Source organism: Bufo bufo, chromosome 1 (genome assembly GCF_905171765.1).
Source record: "Bufo bufo chromosome 1, aBufBuf1.1, whole genome shotgun sequence".
Lineage (NCBI taxonomy): Eukaryota > Metazoa > Chordata > Amphibia > Anura > Bufonidae > Bufo > Bufo bufo.
In genome coordinates, this window is record NC_053389.1 from 159,164,099 (window position 1) to 159,190,153 (window position 26,055).

A 26,055-nucleotide genomic window follows, 5' to 3' on the forward strand; every position below is an offset into this window, starting at 1 on the left:
TTTTTTTTATTAAAAACTAAAATTGTACTTGTAGAACGCTCACAATAACAATATATGCATTGAGCTCATAAGCTCCCCCTAGTGGTGGCTGCAAACAAGCAGAATAGTTTCTGGCGGATGTAGGAGATTTGGAGGAATGTATTCATTTAATAGGTGTTGAGAACCTAGGCAGGGATTCCCTCTCCATAGACACTACAATGTTAGCAAAGACGGGTAAGGAGGGGATCAGCACGAGGATTTTGGAAAGGAACTAGGGAACTTGGTGCTTAGAGGAGTGATAGTATTAACCTTTTTCACGGCCCCCATAAGCTCTATGCTGACTGATGATGAGGAGCTGATTCCTCTTGGTCGTTGTCTGAATTGAGTCGTCCCATTTCCCAAGCATCTGATAATTCTTTACATCCCTTGGCGGGAACCCACATTTAAAACTCTGGCAAAGACTTCAAGCGTGAGCACAACCCTGTGGAATTACTACACGTTCAACATCCTCCCAACAATGGCAGCACAGAGGATTAACACCCTGAGATTGGGGTTCAGCTATCGGCAATAGAGCTGTTGTGTGAGGCAACCTCTCCAGATTTGCATGAGAAAAGCGACTTTGGGGAGGAATTGCTGCTTAATTAAAGAGCAGCCGTCACCTTAATTAGCATGATTCTGCTTCTTGGTACTTTGCATGGGTGTAAATCACTTCCTCATTAGCCGCTGGCACCAATGCAATAGAAGATATTACCTCCTTGGTGCCAGATGTGGGGGGTAACAAGCTGCAGAATATGTGGGGTTGCGATGCTCTGCCCAGGTAATGGACAGCAATGATATTGTTAATTTGTGGGGGTTGCTCTGCTCAGTAAGGTCTATGGAAGGGATTCATTTTCAAAAAATGTGATATACATTACAATGCAGCGATCTGCAGAATTTGTGCCCCAAGTGCTTTTTCAGTTTTGCAGAAGGCAATGACCTGCAGAAAATATAGGGAACCCTGCTCTATTACGTAGGAGTAATGCTCAGCAGTATTAATTCCAGGGTGCTGTACATAACAAAAGGGGTTTTACATACACAATATAATACATAAAAAGGACAGCAACCATGAAGTGCTTATTTGCCAACATTGTAGCGGTAAATTCAGGGCATGTGAGCTATACCCACGGGAACGCCCCAAACCAACACCCCACCCCAGGCTCGGACTGGCCCACGGGGGTACAGGAGAATCCCCCAGTAGGCCCCTAGTCTCCCACCCCCTGCAAAAGTGGCACATAACATACCGCACTACATATACAGTATATATTCACTGTACAGCACCTCAACCAGCCTATGTTCATATAAAAAACCTGATAGATTATTAAAGACACTCCCCAGTTTATTATTATAGACACGATCAGAGCTGAGATGACTTCTTGTATCTGTACAGTGGGCCCCCAAAATACATTTTACTGGTGGGCCCTAGGCACACCAGTCCAACACTGCCCCACCCTGTGGGACTTACATGAACCCTGCCCAGTTTTGGACTGATTTTGCCAGGACTGTCTCTGAAAATTAAGGATGGCACCTGCAAATTCAGGGCAGTTGGCAACTACAGAACTGAGCGACAGCCTTGTACCGTGGAGGAGGACCCTGTCCATGAAGGCTTACAGTCTACAGTAATTTAAAACAAAATAGGGAAAAACCCGGCACTCGCTTCCTTCGTTCATTATGTTTATTCATACATCAGTCACAATAAGGGGACGCGTTTCGGCCCGTCCTGAGCCTTTTTCAACCGGACTGGCCGAAAAGCATTCGCTTATTGTAACTGACGTATGAATAAACATATTAAACGGAAGAAGCGAGTGCTGGGATTTTTCCTATTTTGTGCCACGTGCACCGCTGGTCTCTTAGTGCCGACCTCATATACAGCTTTACATTCATTGGAAAGACAGGTGGGAGCAATGTGCTTTAGGCCTCATGCACACGACCGTTGTTGTGTTCCGTGTCCGTTGTTCCGTTTTCCGTGATTTTCTGCGGACCCATTGACTTTGAATGGGTCCGTTGAAAACTCGGAAAATGCACCGTTTGTCATCCGCGTTCGTGATCCGTGTTTCCAGTCCGTCAAAAAAATATGACCTGTCCTATTTTTTTCACGGACAATGGTTCGCGGACCCATTCAAGTCAATGGGTCCGTGAAAAAAAAAGGAGGCACACAAGATTGTCATCCGCGTCCGTGATCCGTGTCCGTTTTTTTCCTATCATTTGCAAGGCAAACTTGACTTAGATTTTTTTTTCACTTTTCATGTCTGGTGATCCTCCAAAAATCAAGGAGGACACACGGAAACAAAAACGGAAACGGATCACGGAACAACGGAACCCCGTTTTGCGGACCGTGAAAAAATACTGTCGTGTGCATGAGGCCTAAAGGGCATGGTCACACGGTGCGGCTGCTGTATGGCCAAGGTCCCTGCATCCATGCAAGCTGCAGGGGGTTCATATTGACTGATGAGAACTGAATTATTCTTATGCTGTACATTGTTATTGGGCGCTTGGTTTTGCAGGTTACTGCGTGGCCACTAAGAATGTTCATATGATCCCTCTGTGCCACGTGGTCGTACCCTTTTGTCTTGCAATGCTCTGTTTCATCTCAGTTAAGAGGTATTACTGATTATGACGATGAAAGATAATCAGGCTCTGTCCCTTCAGATGCTACAGGGAGTCATCTACTCCTAGAATATGTACATATATCTACACCCTCCCCATTAAATGGCTCTATGCACATAGGGGCTCAGACAGAAAGGCCCAGACATAAAGGGTAACAACCAATCAAATTCCATCCATCAGCGCAGGTTACATAAATAATTAAAGCAGCGATGTGATTGGTTGATCTGCTCCAATTGATGTCTGCCTATATGTATACACCTATTGATGTATATCCCTTTAGAATGTAATTCTGACTAGGCCACCAACTCACAGCAGCTAGAATGGTGGTCCCAAGGCCCTGGAGATCGGTGGAGGCACCCTCTCTCTGTGAATGGGCTGTGGAGGCTTCAAACATCGGGAGATTGGTAGAGCTGGTAGCGGAGGCTCATTATCCGCTTTTTTGACTCTTTGGAGCATTTTGTGCAGCGTTTTGAGGCAAAATATGCCAGTTCCAGTTGCATGGACAAACAGTCTTTTTTTTTTTATAGTGGTGCTTTCTCCACCCTTCAGGTGTTTTTCTCAAATCACACCATACTCTAGGTCTTATTATATGTGTGGCGTTTTTAATGGCATTTTTTTTTTTTTTTTTACCAATGCTTTTCCCCATACAGCTCTTCAGGAGAAGTGGCATTATACTGTGTACATGCTTTCCGCTAAAAGAACGTTAGGCATACAAAAACACCATCTGGGTATGCACACACATGAATTTGGCTCTGTGAAGAGAACCCTCCAGAACAAGCGCAAGGGTTTGTTGACATAAAAAAAATTTGCAAGGCCCTTTTTGCGACTTTTTAAGGTTACATGCACACGCCAGTGTTTTTTTGCGGCCTCCGTTCAGTTTTTTTTTTGCGGATCGGATGGTTTCCCATTCATTTCTATGGATCCGTTAAAAATGCGGTGGACTCACCTATTTCTTTTCTGCGTCCCCTGTCCGCGTTTCCCATCCGCAAAAAAAAAGTATTGCATGTCCTATTCTTGTCCGCAATAAATGTTTTGCGGACCCATTGAAGTCAATGGGTCCGCAAAAAAATGCGGATGACCAACGGAAGCCATCCGTATGTCATCCGCACCTGTTTTTTTTTTTTGCAGATAGTTGCTGGGAAACCCGTATATATTAAATTTCAAGAATTACAGATTTCAGTTTTTTTTTGCGGACCGGAAAAAAAACTTAAGACACAACCTACAAAATTTGCGGACAAACGGAACGGATGTGGATGTAAAAAAAACTGTAACACGGATCCGCTACATGTCGTGTGCATGTAGCCTAAAGCCATTTAACGCTATCCTCACCATTTTGGAGTGGCAATGTAGTGGCAGAGTCTGGCCTGTGGATAACTTTTACCTACCTTTAAAATCCAACTTCAATTAAGATCTAAAAAAAATTATATCCAATATCCATCTAACTGCATTTTGCATACCAAGAAGCTGAGATATGAGTAGCTGTTTGCAGGGCCCTTAACCTGTAGAGATGCTTTAGTTGTCCCTCTACTGCCTCTGACATGGGGGGAATAAAGTGGTGACCAGTTGAACTATGCACTGCGGTCCTTTAATGGAGCAGAATTAGCTCTGCACTTTAAAGATTTTTAGGACACCATCCAAAGATTCTGATTGGGGTCATAAGGTCTACAGAGCATCATGGCCTCTTCCTTAGTATAGCTTGTTGAGTTCTTTTTGACAAGTCCGAAGCTAAATTTAGGTGAAATATCCCTTTAAAAATAGAATTTTTGAGTCAATTGCATTTTCCCAGAGGGTTTTTTGTCCTGTTCACAGGAAACAGAATCCTGATTTGCAATGCTATTATATGAGGCAGCCATAATCTCTTCTCCTGCACCTGAATGAGGAAAGCTGGCGATCTGTCATCTCCATACCTGCCTCCACCACCCAGTGTCTCTGCTCTATGAGGAGGGCATTGTTCTCACGTTGACAGCTCCTCCAAGCCCATTTTCAGCACAGCCCTCGTTATCTCATCAAGCCCTCTGTCGTCTCCGTTGTCCCAATGGATTATTCTTTGTTAGGCTGTTGGGTTTTGCAATTTATGTCTGTGACCCAATGCTATTCACTAAGGAATGGATGATGCGGGAACAATGAGATTATGTACAGCCATCTGGGAATGGAAATTATACAGGGATCAGTTATGGGAGTGGGTGCAGTCTCACCTGTGTGGATGAGACCAGAAGTTACTGGCTGGAAGGGTGCCTTCACATGCGGCAGATTCTGTTGCAGAAATTTATACAAACTGCAAATCAGTTCCATTTGTCTATTCATTAAGATGAATTGAATTGATTTTCAGTTGAAGAAATTTCTGAGATAAAATCTGCCGCGTATGAAGGCAGCCTAATGTGGGCAAAAATCGTAGAACCTAAAGTTCATTGTAATAATCGTACTGTTCATCCTGCGTCTCCTGGTTCATAAACAAAATGCTAGAAGTACATGACTGAAAATTTACATACTGGCAGAATGGCGAACAGATGAAGCCAGAAAAGGGACAGGGCCACTAGGGACGCAGTATGGCACATTTTGGCATGTTATGGTGTTCTAAGTTCAGTTCAGGTAAGCTGTAGGAGGTCTAGATATTGAGTCTCAAGAGCTCATTTAGCCGAACGTATGAATGGGTTCGCATCCGTTCCATAATTTTGCTGAATAGGTGCTGACCCATTTATTTCAATGGAGCTGCAAAAGATGCTGTCCGCATCCATTGTTCTATTTCGCGGCCCTGCAAAAAATATAGAGCATGTCCTATAGGCATTTAATGGGCCGCCCGTTCTGTTCCTCAAATTGTGAAAGGCGCACATAGGCGGCATCCATGTTTTGTGGATACGCAATGTGCGGACCACAAAACACGGCACGGCGGACCACAAAACTCGTCTTTAAGTAGTTTCTTGAGTGAAGTTTTCTTATTCATATATGTTTCTGGAAAAACTGAGAGACAGCACAATATGGCCTCCATTGCAGCTCACAAATCCTTTCCAGACTCCATGTGTCACGGTAACTCCTGTGACAGAGGTTAGAAGATCTGAGAGACTGATTTCACGTGAGGTTAATTGACAGTCTCTTGATTCTCAGTGTTGTGGTTTGGTAATGACCACACCTCTTGTCACGTGCAGCCCGTGGTCATTACTGCATTCCCTACTTAGTTTGGTCTCACACTTCATACCATGCGGTTGATATTCTCTGCTTGGATTTGGAAGAGTTTGTGTGTGGACCTTTCCTGTGTTCCTGCTCATCCATTTTCTATAAGTTAAGTTGTATTGCTCTTTGTATTTGGTTGTTCCCTTGTGCTTGTTGTTACTAGGCCTCAGGGAGACGCTGGTTCGTTCACCTGGGAAGGAACCAGTAGTCTCATTCCCTGCCACTACCTCTAGGGAATTTCAGGGCTCCTACGGGTTTAGGTTCCGGCGTATGTATTTTCCCACCTTCGGGGTCTATACATACTGACAGGAGTCAGGGCCAGGTCTAGGAGTTTTTCTAGGAGGTGACCATTCCCCTCTCCCTAGCCTTGAGGCCTAGTTCTTTGTCTTTCCCCTTCTGTTGTTATTCTGGTGTCCCTCCCCTCCCCATTATTCGTGACACCATGATTGCCTGGTGGACCTTCAACAGCACTAAGACTATGCAGACTTATTGAGGACTACCCCTGTAGGAGCCATGCTGGTTGTCACCCAGCTTTCCCAGAGACAGATATAGTTGAATAGAATTGGAGTCAATTCAACGACTTCTACTGAGCAGGGAAGTTCTTGCCTTTGACTGTACAGATCTTTGTTGGTTACATATCAGGACATGTGGACGGCTGCAGAAACACTTACACGGATAATTTGGTTTTGTGATGTTTTTTGACACTGCAGCAATACAGAACATGTCATTTATCAGGGTTCACTCTAGGATATGGGAAGCTCAGGGAAGGCCAGATAACTCTCCATTCCTCCCATGACCCTCTGCTGCATGAGTAATCCCAGAAGTCTAATCACCCTCCCGCTTCTTCCAGTATCTGTTCTGCTCCATTTCTCTGATCATCACTTGTGCAATGATTTCAGCAAGTACACAATAGAGTCACATTATTATGACCACCAGCTAATATGCAGAGTTACTGCCGTGTGCAGCACAGACAGCAGCTAGACGGGCTCGGAGAGACTCAGTAAGGTCCTGGTATGTTGTCAGAGGTATATGGAGCCATGCTGACTGCAGTGCATCCCATATTTGCTGGAGAGTACGTGAAGGAGGATCCATAGAGCGAACACGATGATAGAGATGGTCTCACAGATGCTCAACTGGGTTCAAGTCTAGGGAACTAGGGTGCAGGGGTACTACTGTGAAGTCTTCATCATGAGCTTGCAACCAGTGTTGGACATTTCTAGCCGTATGACATGTCGCATTGTCTTGGTGGAAGATATCATCCACCCCATGGAAGACAATCAGCACATATGGGTGTACATGATCTGCAAAGATGGAGTCATACCAAAATCTGTTGAGCGTGCCTTCCACATGGATGAGTGGGCCCAGAGAATGTCACAAAAACATTCCACAGACCATAACACTGCCACCACCAGCTTGTGTTTTTCCAGCAATGGTTGCAGGGTGTTTGTTTTCTGATGTTTCTCTCCTGCCATGCCAACATCCATCCATTCGATGAAGCAGAAAACATGACTCATCAGAGAACGCAACCCTTTGCCAATCCGCGAAGATCCAATTCCGGTACTGCTGCTAAAATTGAAGCCTTTGCAGCTGACGCAACTTCGTTAGCAGAGGTGCAGTTGCAGCAAACAAGCCGCAGGGGCATGCGTGTGACTGTGGGTGGCCAGATGGGTGTAGTGGTTGTGATACTCACAGTTTTGATGCCCCTTGGCCTGGTGTGCAGTAATGAGAAGGGTGCACCGTTTCTTCCCTTTGGGGCACACTCTAGTTTTATTTATTTATTCTGGTTCTGGGGTTCTCCTGCCTGATGAGAGTTGAGGTGACTTTGGTGGTCAAGGTTTTGAGGTGCAAGGCAGGGTCCTGGTTGTCATGATGTTAATACTTTGCAGTGTAGTAGTAGTAGTGCAGGGAGCAGTGATAAGGCCATCTTCACAGAATTTTACTACAGAAGTCAATGGATGTCACACAGGCACCGTAAAAGTTAAATGCAGTTCCCAAAGTCAGCATATGCAATTTCCAAGATTGTGTATGGGAGGCTATTCTCTTTCCCTTTTCAATCAAACAGTGCAATCTTTAGCTTTCTGGCCTAAGAGGCCAGTGAATGGGGCTGAGCAGCAGTAGCAGGCAAAGCTGCTATCCAGTGGATGACACTGTGATTGGTATTCAGATATTCATGACCTATCCTGAAGATAGGCCATCAGTATTAAACAGCTTTAAATAACTGAAAGAGTAGGGTTCTCCCATCAGCACAGAGTATTTTTGTGGCAGGTCTCAGATCGAGAGTTTGATTGTGGAATTAATACCACATAGTATTTCAGGAGAGCAGTGTGCTGATCTGGCAGGAGGACAGAGACTGAGACTTACCTAGTGGAAGGGCCATGGTTCCCTGCAGCACAGAGTGTTTCAGGAGAACAGCATTCTGATTTCGTGGGAGGTGACGATTAAGCATTACATGGTGAAAGGAGCAGTGCTTCCTAGCAGCACAGCTTATTTCAATAGAGAAGTGGGCTGATGTTTGGGGCAATGACCTGTCCACCCATGTGACAATATGAGGAGGAAATTGGGGACATCTGTGAAGGGTTAGAAGAAACATGGTTCCTTAGAAGCACAGAGTATTTCAGGCAATTAATGTGGAGACAGTGACCTGTCTAAGCTGCATGTGACAAATGTTGTATAAAACCACATATAACATCTGCCTAGTCTGCCATTATGTTGAAGCCGAGTATCATAAAACCCATACATTCTTCACATGAGTTACATGCTACACATGGATGAGCTTACTGCAACGTGAATGCTCTACATATGAATTATGAAACATAGAGCAGGCACTTTGGGTTCATTTTTCGTATGTGACCCTTGTGTGTCCCAGCCCCCAGCCCCTCAAGTAACAGGATAGAGTTTCATGCTTGCAGGACAAAAGTAAAGACGGAGGAAAAAAGAGAGACTGCGGAGTGTGACCAATCAGGAATGATCCTAATGGGTGCACACAGGGGGTCCTAAACTATTCACAGAGCTGGACTGTACAAAGCGAGGAACCTGATCTTCTACCTCTCATTCACTATCATGCAGACAATGCCAGGTCAGTGCCACATCCAGGGCGTCACACACCTTCTCTAAAACACAAGCAACTGAACTATCAGATATCCATAAGGTAATTGTGCTAGGGCAGCAGTAGGTGACATGATCTCTATTTAGGTACCTCAGGAGTCATCTTGCTTCTATATGAGGATCACAAATTACACTGGTAGAAAAATATCAGGTTACATTGTGAGAACAGAGCAACTACTTCTGATTTTATCTACAGTTTAACCTGCTACATAGACTACATGACATCACTGCATTCATATGACATCATCAGCCAATCAAACTCTGACCTGCTACATAGAACCATCAACTCATAAACGCATCTGCTAAACGTGCTGTGCGGTATCACGGCGATCTGTGACAATCACAGAATGACATGCTACTTAGACTGTGTGATCTTATTGCACACACCCTGTGACAGTAGGGTGTGACATCATCAATCAGTCGCAGACTGACCTGCTACATAGACTGTGTTAACCTCACGGCACTCACTCTGTGACATCACCATTCAGTCATAGGCTGACCTGAAACTTATACTATGTGACCTCATGTCACTCACTCTGTGACATTATTATCCAATCACAGACTAACTTCTTGCATAGACTGTGTGATGTCACTGCACTTACTCCGTCACATAATCCAATCAGAGACTAGTCTGTTACACAGACTCTGTGACCTCACTACACTCTATGAAGTCATCACCCAGTCACAGACTGACCTCTTACATGGACTGTGTGACCTCACTGCACTCCATGACATTATCATTCAGTCACAGACTGACCTCTTACATGGACTGTGTGACCTCACTGCACTCTATGACATCATCATTCAGTCACAGACTGACCTCTTACATGGACTGTGTGACCTCACTGCACTCTATGACATCATCATTCAGTCACAGACTGACCTCTTACATGGACTGTGTGACCTCACTGCACTCTATGACATCATCATTCAGTCACAGACTGACCTCTTACATGGACTGTGTGACCTCACTGCACTCTATGACATCATCATTCAGTCACAGACTGACCTCTTACATGGACTGTGTGACCTCACTGCACTCCATGACATCATCATTCAGTCACAGACTGACCTCTTACATGGACTTTGTTACCACATACACTTTTGTAGTGACATCAGCATTTAATCACAGATTGACTAGCTAAGAGGGCCACAATCATTTTGAAAGTGAAGGCTAGGAAGTGAGAATGTATGCACTTACCATTGATTTTCTTCCTTTTGTACACATTTTATACCTTTCATCCCTTCACGTTGTTGCAGTGCATCGTGGATACAATTTTGAGGACCTTAGATTGTTCGTAAATCAACTCCTAAGGCTACAATGGCTTAAGATCCTGATAATCGGAAGGAATTTGGGCAGTGTCCTCTCCGTATATTGTGTGACCAGTGTACACATCAAACATTCTCCCATCCTGGAGAATACAAGTGTCAATATACTGGTTTCCCGGAGACGGGCAATGGCCACTTACAGGAGCAGAATAATGTGGCTGGAGGGCAGAATGTGGCCGGCTTCTCTGAAAGGATTTACTGAAGGACAGAACCATCTTTTTTTTTTGACCCTCATTCAGGGACGGTGTTTATCCCCTCATGGCTGCAGCTCGGAGCTCAGAGAATCAGTCTTTGGAAAGTGATCATATCCTGCTGTTTTCATTATTGGGCTCTGGCAGAGGCGGCATTGAGCGGTTTTCTTTGGAAATTCAGCAGGCAAAGATCAAAGACCTCTGTACCTTTCCCCCTATGTATGCTACAGTACACACAGGCTACAGAATGATGCAGATCCTCTGTGTCATCACATGTTGCCATGTTTTATGCATGCCCAGAAGAGAAAATGGTTGAATAAGAGGTTTGTTTCTGAGCATCACGGCTCCATCCTGTGCATCGATGCCAGGGCTGGCAACCTAGGTGGGAGCTTATGGTCTGCTGGGTATGCAAGAGGCATTGTAGCCGAATAACATTTCTGCAGATCATATGTAAGTAACTGACCAGTTCATTTTCTTTCTATTCTTCTGACAGATCAGAAGAACTGAAAGCTAAACAGTGATGTGAACCCAGACTTTCCAGCAAGAACTCCCCGAAAAGTCCTGTTGTGGAAAACAATGACATGTCCTAAATAGAGTCAAGGTGCGGTATCTGTGGATCACTACAGCTGAGTAATGGATTTAAGGTGCTCTTGGTTTATGTGACCCACCCAGTCACAAAGAGAAATACAAAGTTATATAGGATAAACCAGGCACTCAAGTATGGAGTATATTGATAAGGGTATTTATTCCCACAATAGAATATAACAATAAAATTCACCAATAAAATACTATAAAATATTAAAAAACACTTTAAACCATATTAGCAGCAATAATATACATATACACCAAAAGTCAATGCGTTAATTGGATAGCAGCGGCATCAGTACATAAATTAGCAGCAGCAATGGACATATGCACTAGTTAATAAATAGCGGCATTGGACATATGCGGTTTGGAGATGCTGAAGTCATTGGGTTCAGAAGACAAGGAAAACGCAGGAAAAACGCAGTTGATAGCAAAGTCTTATAAGCGCTTTTTCGGTTTTGGTACTATTGAATTGCACAGCGGTGGCGTCCCACCGATTTGAGCAACTGTGTTGCTTAGTTTTACCTGGCCAGTATGTCTTTGTCCTACGTCCGGATCTGTAAAAATTTGCTGTGGGCGCGGTGTCACCTGGATATCCTGCTCACGAAAGCAATGTCTGTGGCTTTGTTAGGATTCCTCCGGTGTTCGTCGCTCTCAGTCACAGCTAGTCAATTCTTGGAAGTCCAGGGGAGCTATTTTTCCAGCATGCCGGTACAGGGTATTAAACCATACGCGTTTCGGGGTTCTCTGAGGAAGGGGTCATTCAGAGAACCCCGAAACGCGTATGGTTTAATACCCTGTACCGGCATGCTGGAAAAATAGCTCCCCTGGACTTCCAAGAATTGACTAGCTGTGACTGAGAGCGACGAACACCGGAGGAATCCTAACAAAGCCACAGACATTGCTTTCGTGAGCAGGATATCCAGGTGACACCGCGCCCACAGCAAATTTTTACAGATCCGGACGTAGGACAAAGACATACTGGCCAGGTAAAACTAAGCAACACAGTTGCTCAAATCGGTGGGACGCCACCGCTGTGCAATTCAATAGTACCAAAACCGAAAAAGCGCTTATAAGACTTTGCTATCAACTGCGTTTTTCCTGCGTTTTCCTTGTCTTCTGAACCCAATGACTTCAGCATCTCCAAACCGCATATGTCCAATGCCGCTATTTATTAACTAGTGCATATGTCCATTGCTGCTGCTAATTTATGTACTGATGCCGCTGCTATCCAATTAACGCATTGACTTTTGGTGTATATGTATATTATTGCTGCTAATATGGTTTTAATATTTTATAGTATTTTATTGGTGAATTTTATTGTTATATTCTATTGTGGGAATAAATAAATACCCTTATCAATATACTCCATACTTGAGTGCCTGGTTTATCCTATATAACTATGTCCTAAATAGGTTAAAGTCTTCCAAGCACACATTGACTGGCCCAAAGAGAAATGGTGCAACATTTTGTTCTTTTTGGGTCCACAGTCAGAAGACCCCTGAGCACTGAATTTAAGCCACAGTACACTGTAAAGACAGTAGAGCATGGCGGTGCCAACATTAGGATATAGGGATGCTTCTCATACCCATCATAACAGCTGTAAGAGGGATGCATACCTGTCTTACAGCTGTCCAATTGATTTCAGTGGAGTCTGTCTGGCTGTGAAAACGGACAAAAATAGGACATGTCCGATTTTCTTAATGGGAACTATTGACTGCAAAAAAAAGAACAGAACTGGTGGGTAACCTCAAATAAGACTTAACTTTTAATACATCATTAAAAATACCCAAAAGGAAGCGAAAAGGTCGCTTGCCACAGTACAGGACACTTATTACAAATCACTCAATGGTGAAAAAGTACAAAATTGCTATATGTAGTGCCAACAGACCTGAACGGGAGCAAAGGAGTGGGAGGGGAAAGGGAGACTGGGTCTCTTTCTCCTATTGATCCCTCCCTATATGTCTACACTTCCTAAGTTGTCCCTAGGTGTCCCTACGCCATGTGACTGCCCAGTTTCGTCAGAGAAGGGAGCAAGCGAGGGAACTATGTTGGCACACTAAGGGATATACTATAAATGAGCCCACAATAGCAAACAAAATACAGCTATATCCAAAAAACACACTGTCTAACGCGTTTCATTGGCCTAGGGCCAATTCATTAGGGACTTGAATAGATGAAGTACAGCAATACAAAGTAGTCAATATATGAAGTGCACAAAGCAAAATAGTCAAAAGATAAAGTGCAAACAGCAGCCAAAACTTAGCTTAGCAGCAGCGGCAGAGGCTCCATCTGATCAAACTAATGGAGTGTTTCTTTCTCATAGCACAGCCCTCTAGTTTCTTTGAAGCATTTTTTTGGTTATCGTTTTTTTTGGTTATCATTAGTGACATTATACTCCAGTGGTTAATTAAATATTTGAACTATTGACTGCCCATTAAAAAAAGCCCATGTGAATAGCCCCAAAGACTTCAATTGGTTCTAAAACCAGTCATGCGACGGCTGTTTCAAAAACGTAATGTGAATGTAGCCTAATGATGTGATGAAATGGGAGTGAAGGATACACGATTTGCCCGTTCAAGGGTCTGAGAAAGCTGACAACCGCTGTGTAATGGCAGACTTTGGTAATGCATCGTCTACTCCAATATCATTGCATACTGTGAGTGTCACGGTGGGGAGTACGGTGGGGAGTAGGGGAAACCCCCCACCATACAATGTAAGAAGAATAATGGTAGCAACTAGGCCAGGACGCCAGGATCAGGGAGCAGGACACCTCCTATTGCATCCCTAATCCTCTCCCTAACTTCTAACCGTATGAGCGGACCCTGATGGTGGGACGGCTCATACCCTGGATACCTAATATCCTGAGTCGCCCTGGAAATCCCTCACTTAGGAGCAGGGGAGAGACGACCTGTTCATCCACAACACGGAGGAACAGGAGTCTCTAAAGGCCTAGAAGCAGGGAAAGGGGAACACATACAGCATAAGGAGATGGCAGGTAAGCGAAAGCAATAACACACTTACCTGCCACAGACACACTGACTGGAACCCGTGCACTAGTGCTGCTGTCCACACCAACATTAAGGACACAGCACAAACCACAACCACACAGGAACCCAGGACATCCATAGCTGCAATAAAAATGAGACAGGGGAATGTCTAGTAAACATGCTGGACACCAAACACCACCAGACAAGTAACAACAAACTAGACAAACAAACACCCTGAACATAACCCACTCCATACAAATAGGGACAGGAAGGGAAGAAGACACCGGGATGACATTGAACCACTACAAGTGTGGCCCTCACTGGACAGATGGAACACCCTGGACTGGAGCAGAGCTCCAGCACCAACCACAGCTGAAGTACACACTCCAGCCAGGAAACCACAGAAGATATAAGCCAAGTGACCACACCCAATCAGGGAGTTAACCCTTACAGCACCAGACAGAGGGAGGCTACAACTTAAAGGGGAAATGCACACACAAAGCATACCAAACACGTTACCACCGGCAACAGCATGCATAGCAATCATGTCAGGGCATCCACCCACGGCAACCGCAAGTGTGCCAAAAGTGTCACAGCGTACACCATAGGCCGTGACACTGAGGCAGTGACAGGAGTCATTTATGATGGGAGATATGTGTCACCCAGAATGCTGCAGGAAGCATTCTAACAGAGGTTTTGTTTGCAGCGTGTCACCAAGACCTGGCCTTGGTGGAGTAATGGCCCCTAGATTAGGTGTCCACTAAGGTAGTTGGTGGACACCATGATAGATAGCATAGCTGGTTCCAGCTAGTTCGGGTCAGGCTTTTACTGGTAACAGGCAATGTGCTGGGTGGGTGCCTGTTCCCCATGCTCCAGTCTGGGACTTGGGGCATGCTCATGTCCAGGGATTTTATTTAATCCTGCTGCTGGACTTAGGTGTGTCTCAGTCTGGGGAAGAAGGTAGACAGTGTGAGGTAACACTGTCAGTGTGTGCTGTGTTTGTTGATCCCGGCTATTATCCAGATTTATCGGCTGTACGTATTTGGAAAAGCCTAAATAAAGAAGAATAAAGAAGACTTTGATGAATTTTGTGGTGTCCCTGCCTCTGTACACTGGTCAAGTGAGTACGGTTCCTTACAATACTTATATACACATTTGCCATTCAGAAATTTGGGAACAATCAGTGGCAGCCTCTTTTGAGGAGGGGTGATCATTTTAGGGAAAAATGTTTTCTTAATGAAAGGGTTAACATTGCATATGGAAGAAGATGGAAAATAATGCAGCGTTCCCAGCTTCCCGCCAGGGTGACAGGTTTGCTGGATCAGTGCTGTAGTCTGATAATCATTGACACCCGGAGCAGCTGACATATTTCAGTCGCTGCTCGGTTCCCTGTATGCGCTGGCCATCCCGCCTTCTGTACTTCAAAAACAGTTTAGTCGTTCTCTCCATTAGAGCTAATCCAGAAATCTGCCAGAGTGGATTGTGTTTCCCAGCAAAGTCAGGAGAGCAGGAAAGGACGTCGATTAGTGGGAATTAATACAAAGTCTGCGCTGCTCGATGCAAGGATGGAAAAAACATTCTGATCCATGCCGGAAAATGTCCTAAACACGGGGAGCATGCTGCCAAATTCTCCACTGCCAGATCTACAGTTTGGCTCCATGGCGGGGATGATCACTGACATTGTAGGGGAGGTGAAGAAAATAACCCCCCAGCACCTACAGGCAATAGCTACCCCAGCATCCCACTTGATGCCTCTATTGTATGTATCAATTTGATCCCAATGAAAAAAAACATAGTCTGGGTCAGTACCCACTGAAGCTGGCCCATCTGTGAGGATGCTGTCTTAGAGGGCTGTTCCAGGTCAAGGGCTAAGACACTGGGGCCAATACCTCCTAACACTGGAATCCCTATGTAGGGATATATAATTTTTAAGCCGACCCACGATTGTCCAGAAACGTTAACAGATTCCTCCGAAAAAACAGTTTTCATAAGCAAAGCCACTTTTTTCATTAAAGAGGCAGACACTTCAAAATATTGTCAATGACTGAAACAGTAGACTGGTATTTTACTGTCCTGCATAATTTTTATCGTCCCATAGGCTTATATGATTATGGCTCCAATAACTCATATTGAGATTAATATTAAAGAAGCACTCCTACAACAATTTTATTCTCTGGCCTATTAGATGGATATACTTTTTACCAGTGGCTGTACTTGTGAGTAGTGTTGAGTGAATCAAGCTTCAGATCATAGATTCAAAGTCAATTCATTCAAACACTATGGGGGTCATTTATTAAGGCAGGCGTTTTAGACGCCAGTCTTAATAAAGCCTTGCACTGCACCGGCCTTTACATAGCTTCAGCGGATCCACCTCTGCTTCTAAATGTAAGCCAGCTTCCTTGCTGTCTTACATTTAGACCATTTTCTACACGCAGGGCCTCATGCACACGGCCGTTGCCCAGCCTTGCCCGTATTTCAATGGGTCTGCAATCCGGAAGGTGTGGAATGGAGGCATGGAATAGCGCTTCCTTGGGGTTTCTCTCCATGCCTCCGCACCGCATAAAAACACGTTGTATTTTTTTGCGGTGCGGACAGATCACGGACCCATTCAAGTTGAATAGGTCTGGATCCGTTGTGGCCTCCGGGAACGGCCAAGCAATGTCCGTGTGCATGAGGCCTAAAACAAGCATAGAAAATGATGGATGAGATGCCCGTCTCTTTCCCTGCCCATGCCACGCCAACTCATTTAGACCTGGCGTGAGCGGGGAAAAGTCGCAGATCTGCACCTGAAATACACCACAATATAGGCATATTTCAGGTTAATGAATGACCCCCTTTGTTTCAATGCTGCCCCCAGACCTGTCTCCGTACAGCATTACAATGTAAAATTCGTTTCCGCCGAAGTCGTGCGAGACTTCGGTGAATGAATTAGGTAATTACTTCTGTGTCTTTAAAAACATTTTAAAATAGCAATCCAAAGTCGGATTTTGTACAGAGGTGACGGCTGGTACCATCCCCGACTTCGGATTCAGATTTTTTAATGTTTTTAAAGATGCAGAAATGATTGCCGAATTCATTCACCGAAGTCTCGCACGACTTCGGGTAAAACAAATTTTGCCTGGGGTGAGGCTTAATGGAGGGTGTGACCTAGTGTGACCAGCAAAATTTAGTATAACTGACGCCAGGAGGAGTAGATTTGAGATTCTGATGCGCAGTGCCAGAGATACGCCTAATTTACTAAGAGGCATCTGCGTCTTAATAAATTAGGCACATCTTACTCCCGCAGAGGGATCAAGACCGGTGTATGGGAACTCTAGTCTTGATATATGTCCACCAGTATTTTATGGTTGGACAGGAAGTTTCTCCATTCATATGAGACTGACATTGAGGTTTTCATAGGAATTTTGTGGGAGTGCTTTTTTAAGGTACCAACGTAAAGAAGGCAGACTCATGGACACTACAATGATTGATGTATAGTGTTGAGCGAACTTGTGTTTTCAAGTTCAGTGTACAAGGTTCAAGTTATCTAAGAATTCCGTTATGGAGTATGCTACGACGGGACATAAGTTATGGTTCATGGTAGCGGAATCCATAATGGAATTCTTAGATAACCCGAACCTTGTACGTCGAACTTGAAAACACAAGTTCGCTCAACACTATTGATGTAATCGACGATGATTGCTGATCAGTCATATTTGCTCATTTTTCTCAGCTTTTTCTGTATCAAACCAAGTGGCGGGCTGGGCCGGGGGGGAAGGGAGGCAATTGCCCCCCAGGCCGCATTAATAAAAACGGCCGCTAGGCCGTTTAGCAAAAATTATTTTTATTTTTTATTCTTCAGGGCCGCACCACAGGCAGCGCGGCCCTGGATGTAATTGTGGCGGCGGTGGTGGCGGCTGTGTGCTGTGGGGCAGGGGAGGGAGAGGCGTGTCCCTCCCCTGTTCTTCTGATAGGCCGCAGGCACTAATGCCTGCAGCCTATCAGAGGCCGGCTCAGGTAGCGCAATGACGTCATTATCATCGCGCCGCCTAAGCCGGGCAGCACACAGACAGCAGGGACACAGGCCGGAAGAGGCCTGCATCGCTGCTGATGGAGGCAAGTATTAGTGTTTTGTTTGTTTTTTCTTTGCGGGGGGAGCTGTCACTATGGCTATGGGGGAGCTGGCACTATGGGGGGGAGCTGGCACTATGGGAGGGGGGCTGGCACTTTGGCTATGAGGGAGCTGTCACTATGGCTATGGGGGAGCTGGCACTATGGGGGGGGCTTGCACTATAGGGGGAGCTGGCACTATGGGGGAGCTAGCACTATGGAGGGGTTGGCACTATCGGGGGCTGACACTATAGGGGGGCTGGCACTATGGGGGGGGCTGGCACTATGGGGGGGCTGGCACTATGGGGGGAGCTGGCACCATGGGGGGAGCTGGCACTATGGGAGGGCTGGCACTATGGGGGGGAAGCTTGCACTATGAGGGGAGCGGGCAGTATTGGAGGAGCTGGCACTATGGGGGCATTTATTACTGGCACATTATGGGGGGCAATATGTGGGAGAGGAGCACTATGGGTGTATCTGGGGGCTCTAAAGGGGCTTTTTTTATTATTGGCACATTATGGGGGGCACTATAGGGGAGAGCAGCACTATGGGGCATTTGGTGTTACTATAGGGGCATTATTTGGGGGCACTATGGGGAAGTGGGGGCTCTGAAGGGGCCTTTTGTATTGGAACATTATGGGGGGCACTATGGCATTTGGTGGCACTAAGGGGGCATTGTTTACTGGCACATTATGGGAGGCACTATAGGGGAGAGCGGCACTATGGGGCATTATTTGGGGGCTCTATGGGGGAGTGGAGCACTATTGGGGCATATGGTGGCACTAAGAAGGGGCATTTTTTTACTGGCACATTGTGGAGGAGAGGAGCACTATAGGGGCATCTGCTGGGGGCACTAAGAAGGGGCATTTTTTTACTGGCATATTATGGGGGACACTATGGGGAAGGGGGAGAGGAGCACTATGAGGGCATTTACTGGGGCACTATATAGAGGTATTTTATACTGGCATAAATTATGGGGACATTAGCTCAACTGCGGGCACTAAGCGGGGGTATTTCATGCACTGTCATATTATAGGGAGAATTAGTACTACTAGGGGGTATTATGGGGAGCTTTACTACTACTGGGGGGCTATGAGGAACATGATTACTAGTATGGGCACTATAGGGGCATTATTACTACTAAGTGTGCTCTGGCAGAGAATTATTTCTATTGGTGGGATTTTTGGGGAGCACTGTTACTTTGGGGGCACCCTGGCATAGTATCAGCTTAGCACAATTATTTTTGGGGGACATTATCTTTATACTATTAGTGTCTGGGCGCAGTTATTTTTTAGAGCACTGTGTGCCAATAATTGTTTAAGGGGGCACTATCTGTGTGGTAGTAGTATTCCCAGGGGTACTGTTTCTGCAGTATAGTATTGGGGGCACAGCGGGCACAGTATTGGGGGCACTATCTGTGTGGTAGCAGTATTTCCAGGGGGGCTGTTTCTGCAGTATAGTATTGGGGGTGGCAGGAAAGGGTGTTCAGAAGATGTGAAGATGATGGAAATGTGGGAAACTAATGTCTGTCTCTCAATCTCTGCAGAGACGGGAGATGGCAGAAAAATCATCATGGCAGTCTGGTCTGAATGGAGAAGATAAAGAAAGAGAACGTCTACAACAAAGGTGACATTACTGGATGTAAGAGGTATGGGGCGCTATGTAGGAGAGGAGATGCTCCGGCTCCTCCTCCTGCCATTTGCAGAAGGAGGATACAGAGCTGGGTGAGGACGACGAAAGGGGGCAGCAGGTCACGGGCGGGTGGCAGATGGTGGGGGGAACCACAGGCCTTGAGCAGGATCAGGGGAGGCAGGAGAGCGGAGGAGCTTCCTGGCTGTAGCCTGCTGTTGTTTATTGTATAATGTGAAGCAGGCAGTGCAGCCAGGACACGCCCTCCCCTCTCCGTATGATGTGTAGAGACAGGCCTCAACTATAGAATGTCAGCTGTACAGTGTTTGTTGGGAGTGGCCTATTATATGTAGGAGGGGCTTTTAATAATGGGCGGGGCTAAAATGGGCCACTTGACAGGATTTGCCCCCCAGGACTAAGGCTGCCAGCCCTCCCCTGATCAAACCAAACCCCTATGCAACAGGAATAAGCATCGCCCCTTCAAATAATTTACCAGTGTGATCCAGTCCTGCGGAGAGTGAGGTGTTATCATCTATGTCTGGTTGGGATCACATGAGCTGTTTGTGTATTCTGTATACCATGTGTCATGGGCTCCTGCTGCATTTTTCATACAGACCTCTTCATATTACTAGTAAATATGAAGGAAAGTGCATGTCACTATTTTCTTTGGCACTTATTCAAAACTGAGGTCATACCCAACACTGAGGAGAAGTATATGCGGTGGCTTATAATTGTCTCATTAAATACAATATAATATGTTTGTAAAGTTTATTTGAGTCTGATCCACGTGTGATTCAAAGGGAAAATATAACCTGAAGGGAAAACATTGTGACCCCCCTTAAACAATCTGTGCCCTATATTCACATGCAGCCCTCTTGACACCAGCTAGTAGCCAGATAAGTTGAGAGGGCTCATATGACATTTGCATACAATTTGGAACCATTTTTTAGGGCAGTGAAAGTGTATAATGTGAACCCTGTTGGCACTTCTGACAAGGGCACATTAACGGGTGGGACTATACATCTGGTTCGAGATCCCCTTTAAGGTTTAAAGGTGCAGACCAAACAATTTAAATTACTTTACATAGCCAAAATCATCCTGACACTAATTCACACACAGTATTTATTGTTTAAAGAAAAATCTCATGGTTAGGCCGAATGCACACGGCCGTGTACAGTAATACACTCGTATAGATCATACAAGTGTATTACTATAGTGCAGCGGCGGCATGAAGCGCACAGCGTCATAGGAACCAATGACGCCGTGCGCTCCTGCTCTGAACAGGAATCCAGCCCGGCATACCACGGACCGCTCTCGGCCGCGGAACACGGCCGTGTGCATTCGGCCTTACACTGTGAATAGACATGATCACTTTGTCACAAGATCCAGTTAATCTCTAAAGACACACTAACAATCTAGTGGGCTGGATATTTCCCGGAAATATGCTGGGCAAGGGTTAGCCTCCATAGCAGAGAGGGTATGTTAAAGAAGCTCTCCAGCAATTTTACTTGATGCCTATATAGGGCAGCATAGTCTATTATTGAATAAAAATGTATAGGCTCTTGTCTATGCCTTTTGCACACTAGTGTTAGTTGATGTGCCACTTATGGGTTGCCAGCTATCTGGGCTCCTTCTTCCCCTATATTATGATTCACCTAATGAGACAGAATGCATAGTGACAGAATTTCTATATCTTAAATGACACAGCAGAATATCAGTCTTTTGCTTTACACTGCTCTCCCCTGCCTCCTGACTGTGATAGGTTTCTCCCTATCAGCTATTACAAGCAGGAGACTACGAAAAGCAGTGTGAAGCTGCATCTCATATGAATACAGTGGAGATTCTGCACACAGCATGTACATATGGTATAGACAGACAGTGTGAGTCAGGGGAGTTCTCTCTGCTGCTAATCACTGCATGGACATCTACTATATCATTGCACTTCTGCTCTCTTAAAGTGGTTGTTCCATGAAAAATAGTCTACATTTTTCAAACCAGCATCTGGATCTGAACACTTTTGTATTTGCATGTAATTAAAAATGTAGTATAGCCGCTGAGTTATTCACTGAACTCTATCCGTTTAGCGCCACCTGCTGTTTGCTCTTTTTCTAATTTCTCTGTCCTGTTCACTGTGATGGAAGCACATGCTCAGTTCCATCCTTCCACTGCCACCAGCGGCAGTAGAAAGGACATTCTCCCTGAGAAAATGTACGCCTCCCTAAGCTGCCAACTTGAAATCGAGCAGAGCAATGAGAGCAATGAATGGGGAGATTTCTGGATCTATGTGAGGTATAGGGATGGTTCTAAGTTTGTTATAAAGAGATAGCTGTGTACTATATGCTATCGGATTTTCAATCATGGGTTAATTCCTTTAAGGCAAAAATGTCTGCAGCTGCACTCTATGTATTGGAGCAGGGGTGGACTGGGAACTTGAAGTGGCCCTGGAAAAAAACTAAGTGGCCCCATTTTGTAGGCAGGTCCAAATTAACAGAAGGTGGGCCAACACAAGTAGGTGTGGTCAACAATACCATAGAGCAAGATACCATCCCAGCAGAATCAAATAACACAATGTAGCACAATATACTGCCCCAAAAGCTGGCCCTCTGTGGTGGCCTTTAAATAGCTAGCATCTTCTGTCCTCCTCCAGTTGTCTATGGAGCAGGGGGCTTAGGAGGTGAGGTGCAGGCCACAGCAGTTTAATTCAGGAGGGTCTGTGCGGTCGCTGGCTGGGTACATGGGTACCTGATTCTCACAGACTTAATTCCTGTTACCCGGTCAGCGGTGGAGAGGTGGACTGGGGTGGCCCCCTGGGGCATCAGCCCACCGGGAAATTTCCTTGTATGGTCTATGGCCAATCCGTCCCTGCATTGGGAGAACATACAGAAGAACAAGGAGGGCAGAGCTTAGTGGGGGAACTGCTAGTGTGGATTTCATAGACGCTGATGTAATCCTATAGTTTTCAGGAAGTTAGTCACACAGGAGAGACCGACATCCTGTCTACACAGGACAGCAGGCTCTGGACTGGTGGTCACACATGAATCACATGACACAGCTGGCCATAATGAAAGGGTTCAAATTGTATCGATATGACTGAGCTGGCATTAAACAACGCTAGAATAATGCTGGTGAGTCCATAAAAATATTCCTGAAGTGTTTCCTTAATTTAGGAGTAAGGGAACATAAGTGGTTGACAGATCATGTGGCTGGCAGTTAAAGCATGTCTATTACCAGCTTTACCCATGGCAACAAATCACAATCTGAACTCAGAGTCGTTAGTCAGAACCATGGCTACATCATTTGAACAAGTTTTCGTTCTGCATTCTGTCTTATTCATTTATATACAGTTACTGCATGCTTACCTAGAGCAGCTGGCCCAGAGACGTCTGTCCAAGTGCCAAAATCCTACAAGTAAAACATATAAAAATAACAAAGAAATGTTATTAAATGAATTACGTATTTTAGCAAATTTACTAGCAGCAGTGAGATCAGATTTAAAGCTGTCAGGCCGGCTCTGTGCTCAGTCCCTCACCCTTTATACACATCTACAGTAAGATCATTGAGGCCTGGGCAGGAAACATGGCTACTTAACAGTCTGACATTAGTGTGACGGGATTATGCTCTGGACATAGACACAAATTATGTCTATATACAATGCACCCAAAAAAAAAAAATGTAAGCCAAAAAATCCTCAAAAAAATCCTCAAAAAATAGAGCAACCGCCCATATATATCAACACCAAGCAATATGCAATCCGCACATGCCTATGGCAAGGGCATATACATATACCTATTAAAAATTACCAGACCACATGAAATATAAATATAATTTTTTGACATAATTCATAATTGACAATTCATACATAAAAACAAGTGCAGGGAAAGAGGCGACATCCACATAGGAGACACAAATGGTGATTTTCGCAATCAAGAAAATAATTGCAAATTCTCGAACTCATGCCGAATATTCGGCCATATATTTACGAAATATTGCGAACTCGAATATGGCCCCTGCCGCTCATCACTACTGGACACCAAACGAGAGAGACCTGTGCACCTGATCTGCAGCTAGCAGAGGAGATCCCTGCCCTGGTGAGGAAAATGGAGGAGCCGAAGGAACACAAACTGATGCTGCAAATGGAGATTGACTGTGTGTACAAGCTCAAGACTGCAAACCCAAACTGTGCAGCCGTATACGACCATAGGCTACACTCACTCAGCTTGGAACTTGGTGGCCTGGTGAAGTAGATGGACACTGTCCTGGACAGGATGGGACCACTTGCTGAGTCCTATAGGAACCAGGAGCGTTTTTTCCAGCCATAGTTTGAACTTTGAAACAGTTTTTTCTAATGCTGAACTGGACTCCATTGTTGCTTTTGAGGAGGCTCAGCAGGCGACAAGACCTGTGTTGTAAGCCACAAAGTTTTCTTTTCAAAAAGGAGAGATCCATAAACAGGACAGTGTGCAACAGCGGCCACAAGAATCTGCAGCTGTCCCTGAGGAGACGCATGGACCTCAGACACCAGCACTACAAGTCCCAGGAGGCACAGAGCAGCAGTAGCAGGACAATGGACATGTATCCGTACATCCAGGTGATGGGGTGGCAGAGCAGAGCTCTACTGCTGGGGCAGAGACTGGGGGTGATGGTGGACATGTACTGGGGGGAATGTACACTGAGGGGTCAGTGTCTGGGGGGAATGTACAGTCTGTATGGGAGATATCTGAGGATGGCATAGAGGTGGACAGGCTGGAGGAATCTCCGCAGAGTAATGAGGGTGATTTTCCACCTTTTTCCCCTCGAGCACAGAAGGTGTGAGTGGCCCCTCTAGTGCAGACACCCCCCCCCCCAATAAGTCAGGGCCCTGAACTCCGCCAGGTTCCCCCTAGCAATGCCTGGAGCTGCGGCGCTCCATCTTTTTCCTCTGGTGCTCACTATGCAGGTCAGGCCTTTAAAAGGAGAAATGTAGTGAGATTCAAACATCGAGGCGCCAAGAAGACCTCCCAGATCGGAAACTCCTGTGTCGCCAGATGGGGTTTGTGCCAGCAGACATCTTGGCAGTCATTAATCTACCAGATAGACAAGGCAATGACGTCAGCTTCAAGCTTACAGTCAGGTCCATAAATATTGGGACATCGACACAATTCTAAATTTTTGGGCTGTATACACCACCACAATGGATTTGAAATGAAACAAACAAGATGTCCTTTAAGTGCAGACTGTCAGCTTTAATTTGAGGGTATTTACATCCAAATCAGGTGAACGGTGTAGGAATTATAACAGTTTGCATATGTGCCTCCCGCTTATTAAGGGACCAAAAGTAATGGGGCAGAATAATAATCATAAATCAAACTTTCACTTTTTAATACTTGGTTGCAAATCCTTTGCAGTCAATTACAACCTGAAGTCTGGAACGCATAGACATCACCAGACGCTGGGTTTCATCCCTGGTGATGCTCTGCCAGGCCTCTACTGCAACTGTCTTCAGTTCCTGCTTATTCTTGGGGCATTTTCCCTTCAGTTTTGTCTTCAGCAAGTGAAATGCATGCTCAATCGGATTCAGGTCAGGTGATTGACTTGGCCATTGCATAACATTCCACTTCTTTCCCTTAAAAAACTCTTTGGTTGCTTTTGCAGTATGCTTTGGGTCATTGTCCATCTGCACTGTGAAGTGCCGTCCAATGAGTTCTGAAGCATTTGGATGAATATGAGCAGATAATATTGCCCGAAACACTTCAGAATTAATCCTGCTGCTTTGGTCAGCAGTCACACCATCAATAAGTACAAGAGAACCAGTTCCATTGGCAGCCATACATGCCCACGCCATGACACTACAACCACCATGCTTCACTGATGGGGTGGTATGCTTAGGATCATGAGTAGTTCCTTTCCTTCTCCATACTCTTCTCTTCCCATCACTCTGGTACAAGTTGATCTTGGTCTCATCTGTCCATAGGATGTTGTTCCAGAACTGTGAAGGCTTTTTTAGATGTGGTATGGCAAACTCTAATCTGGCCTTCCTGTTTTTGAGGCTAACCAATGGTTTACATCTTGTGGTGAACCCTCTGTATTCACTCTGGTGAAGTCTCTTGATTGTTGACTTTGACACACATACACCTACCTCCTGGAGAGTGTTCTTGATCTGGCCAACTGTTGTGAAGGGTGTTTTTTTCACCAGGGAAAGAATTCTTCGGTCATCCACCACAGTTGTTTTCCATGGTCTTCCAAGTCTTTTGGTGTTGCTGAGCTCACCGATGCGTTCCTTCTTTTTAAGAATGTTCCAAACAGTTGTTTTGGCCACGCCTAATGTTTTTGCTATCTCTCTGATGGGTTTGTTTTGTTTTTTTCAGCCT

General features: G+C 45.2%; 1 protein-coding gene across 4 annotated transcripts in view; it reads right to left on the reverse strand.

Moving 5' to 3' along the window:
- CDON (cell adhesion associated, oncogene regulated) overlaps positions 1–26,055 on the reverse strand; it is a 123,453-nt gene that overhangs the window by 53,295 nt on the left and 44,103 nt on the right. For 3 of the 4 annotated variants that reach the window (XM_040431098.1, XM_040431094.1, XM_040431095.1), the window contains one exon: positions 23,068–23,110. The exons of the other annotated variant lie outside the window; for it this stretch is intronic. The gene's annotated coding sequence lies outside the window, so the exon portion shown is untranslated. The remainder of the gene's footprint in view (positions 1–23,067; positions 23,111–26,055) is intronic. 4 annotated transcript variants of the gene reach the window in all.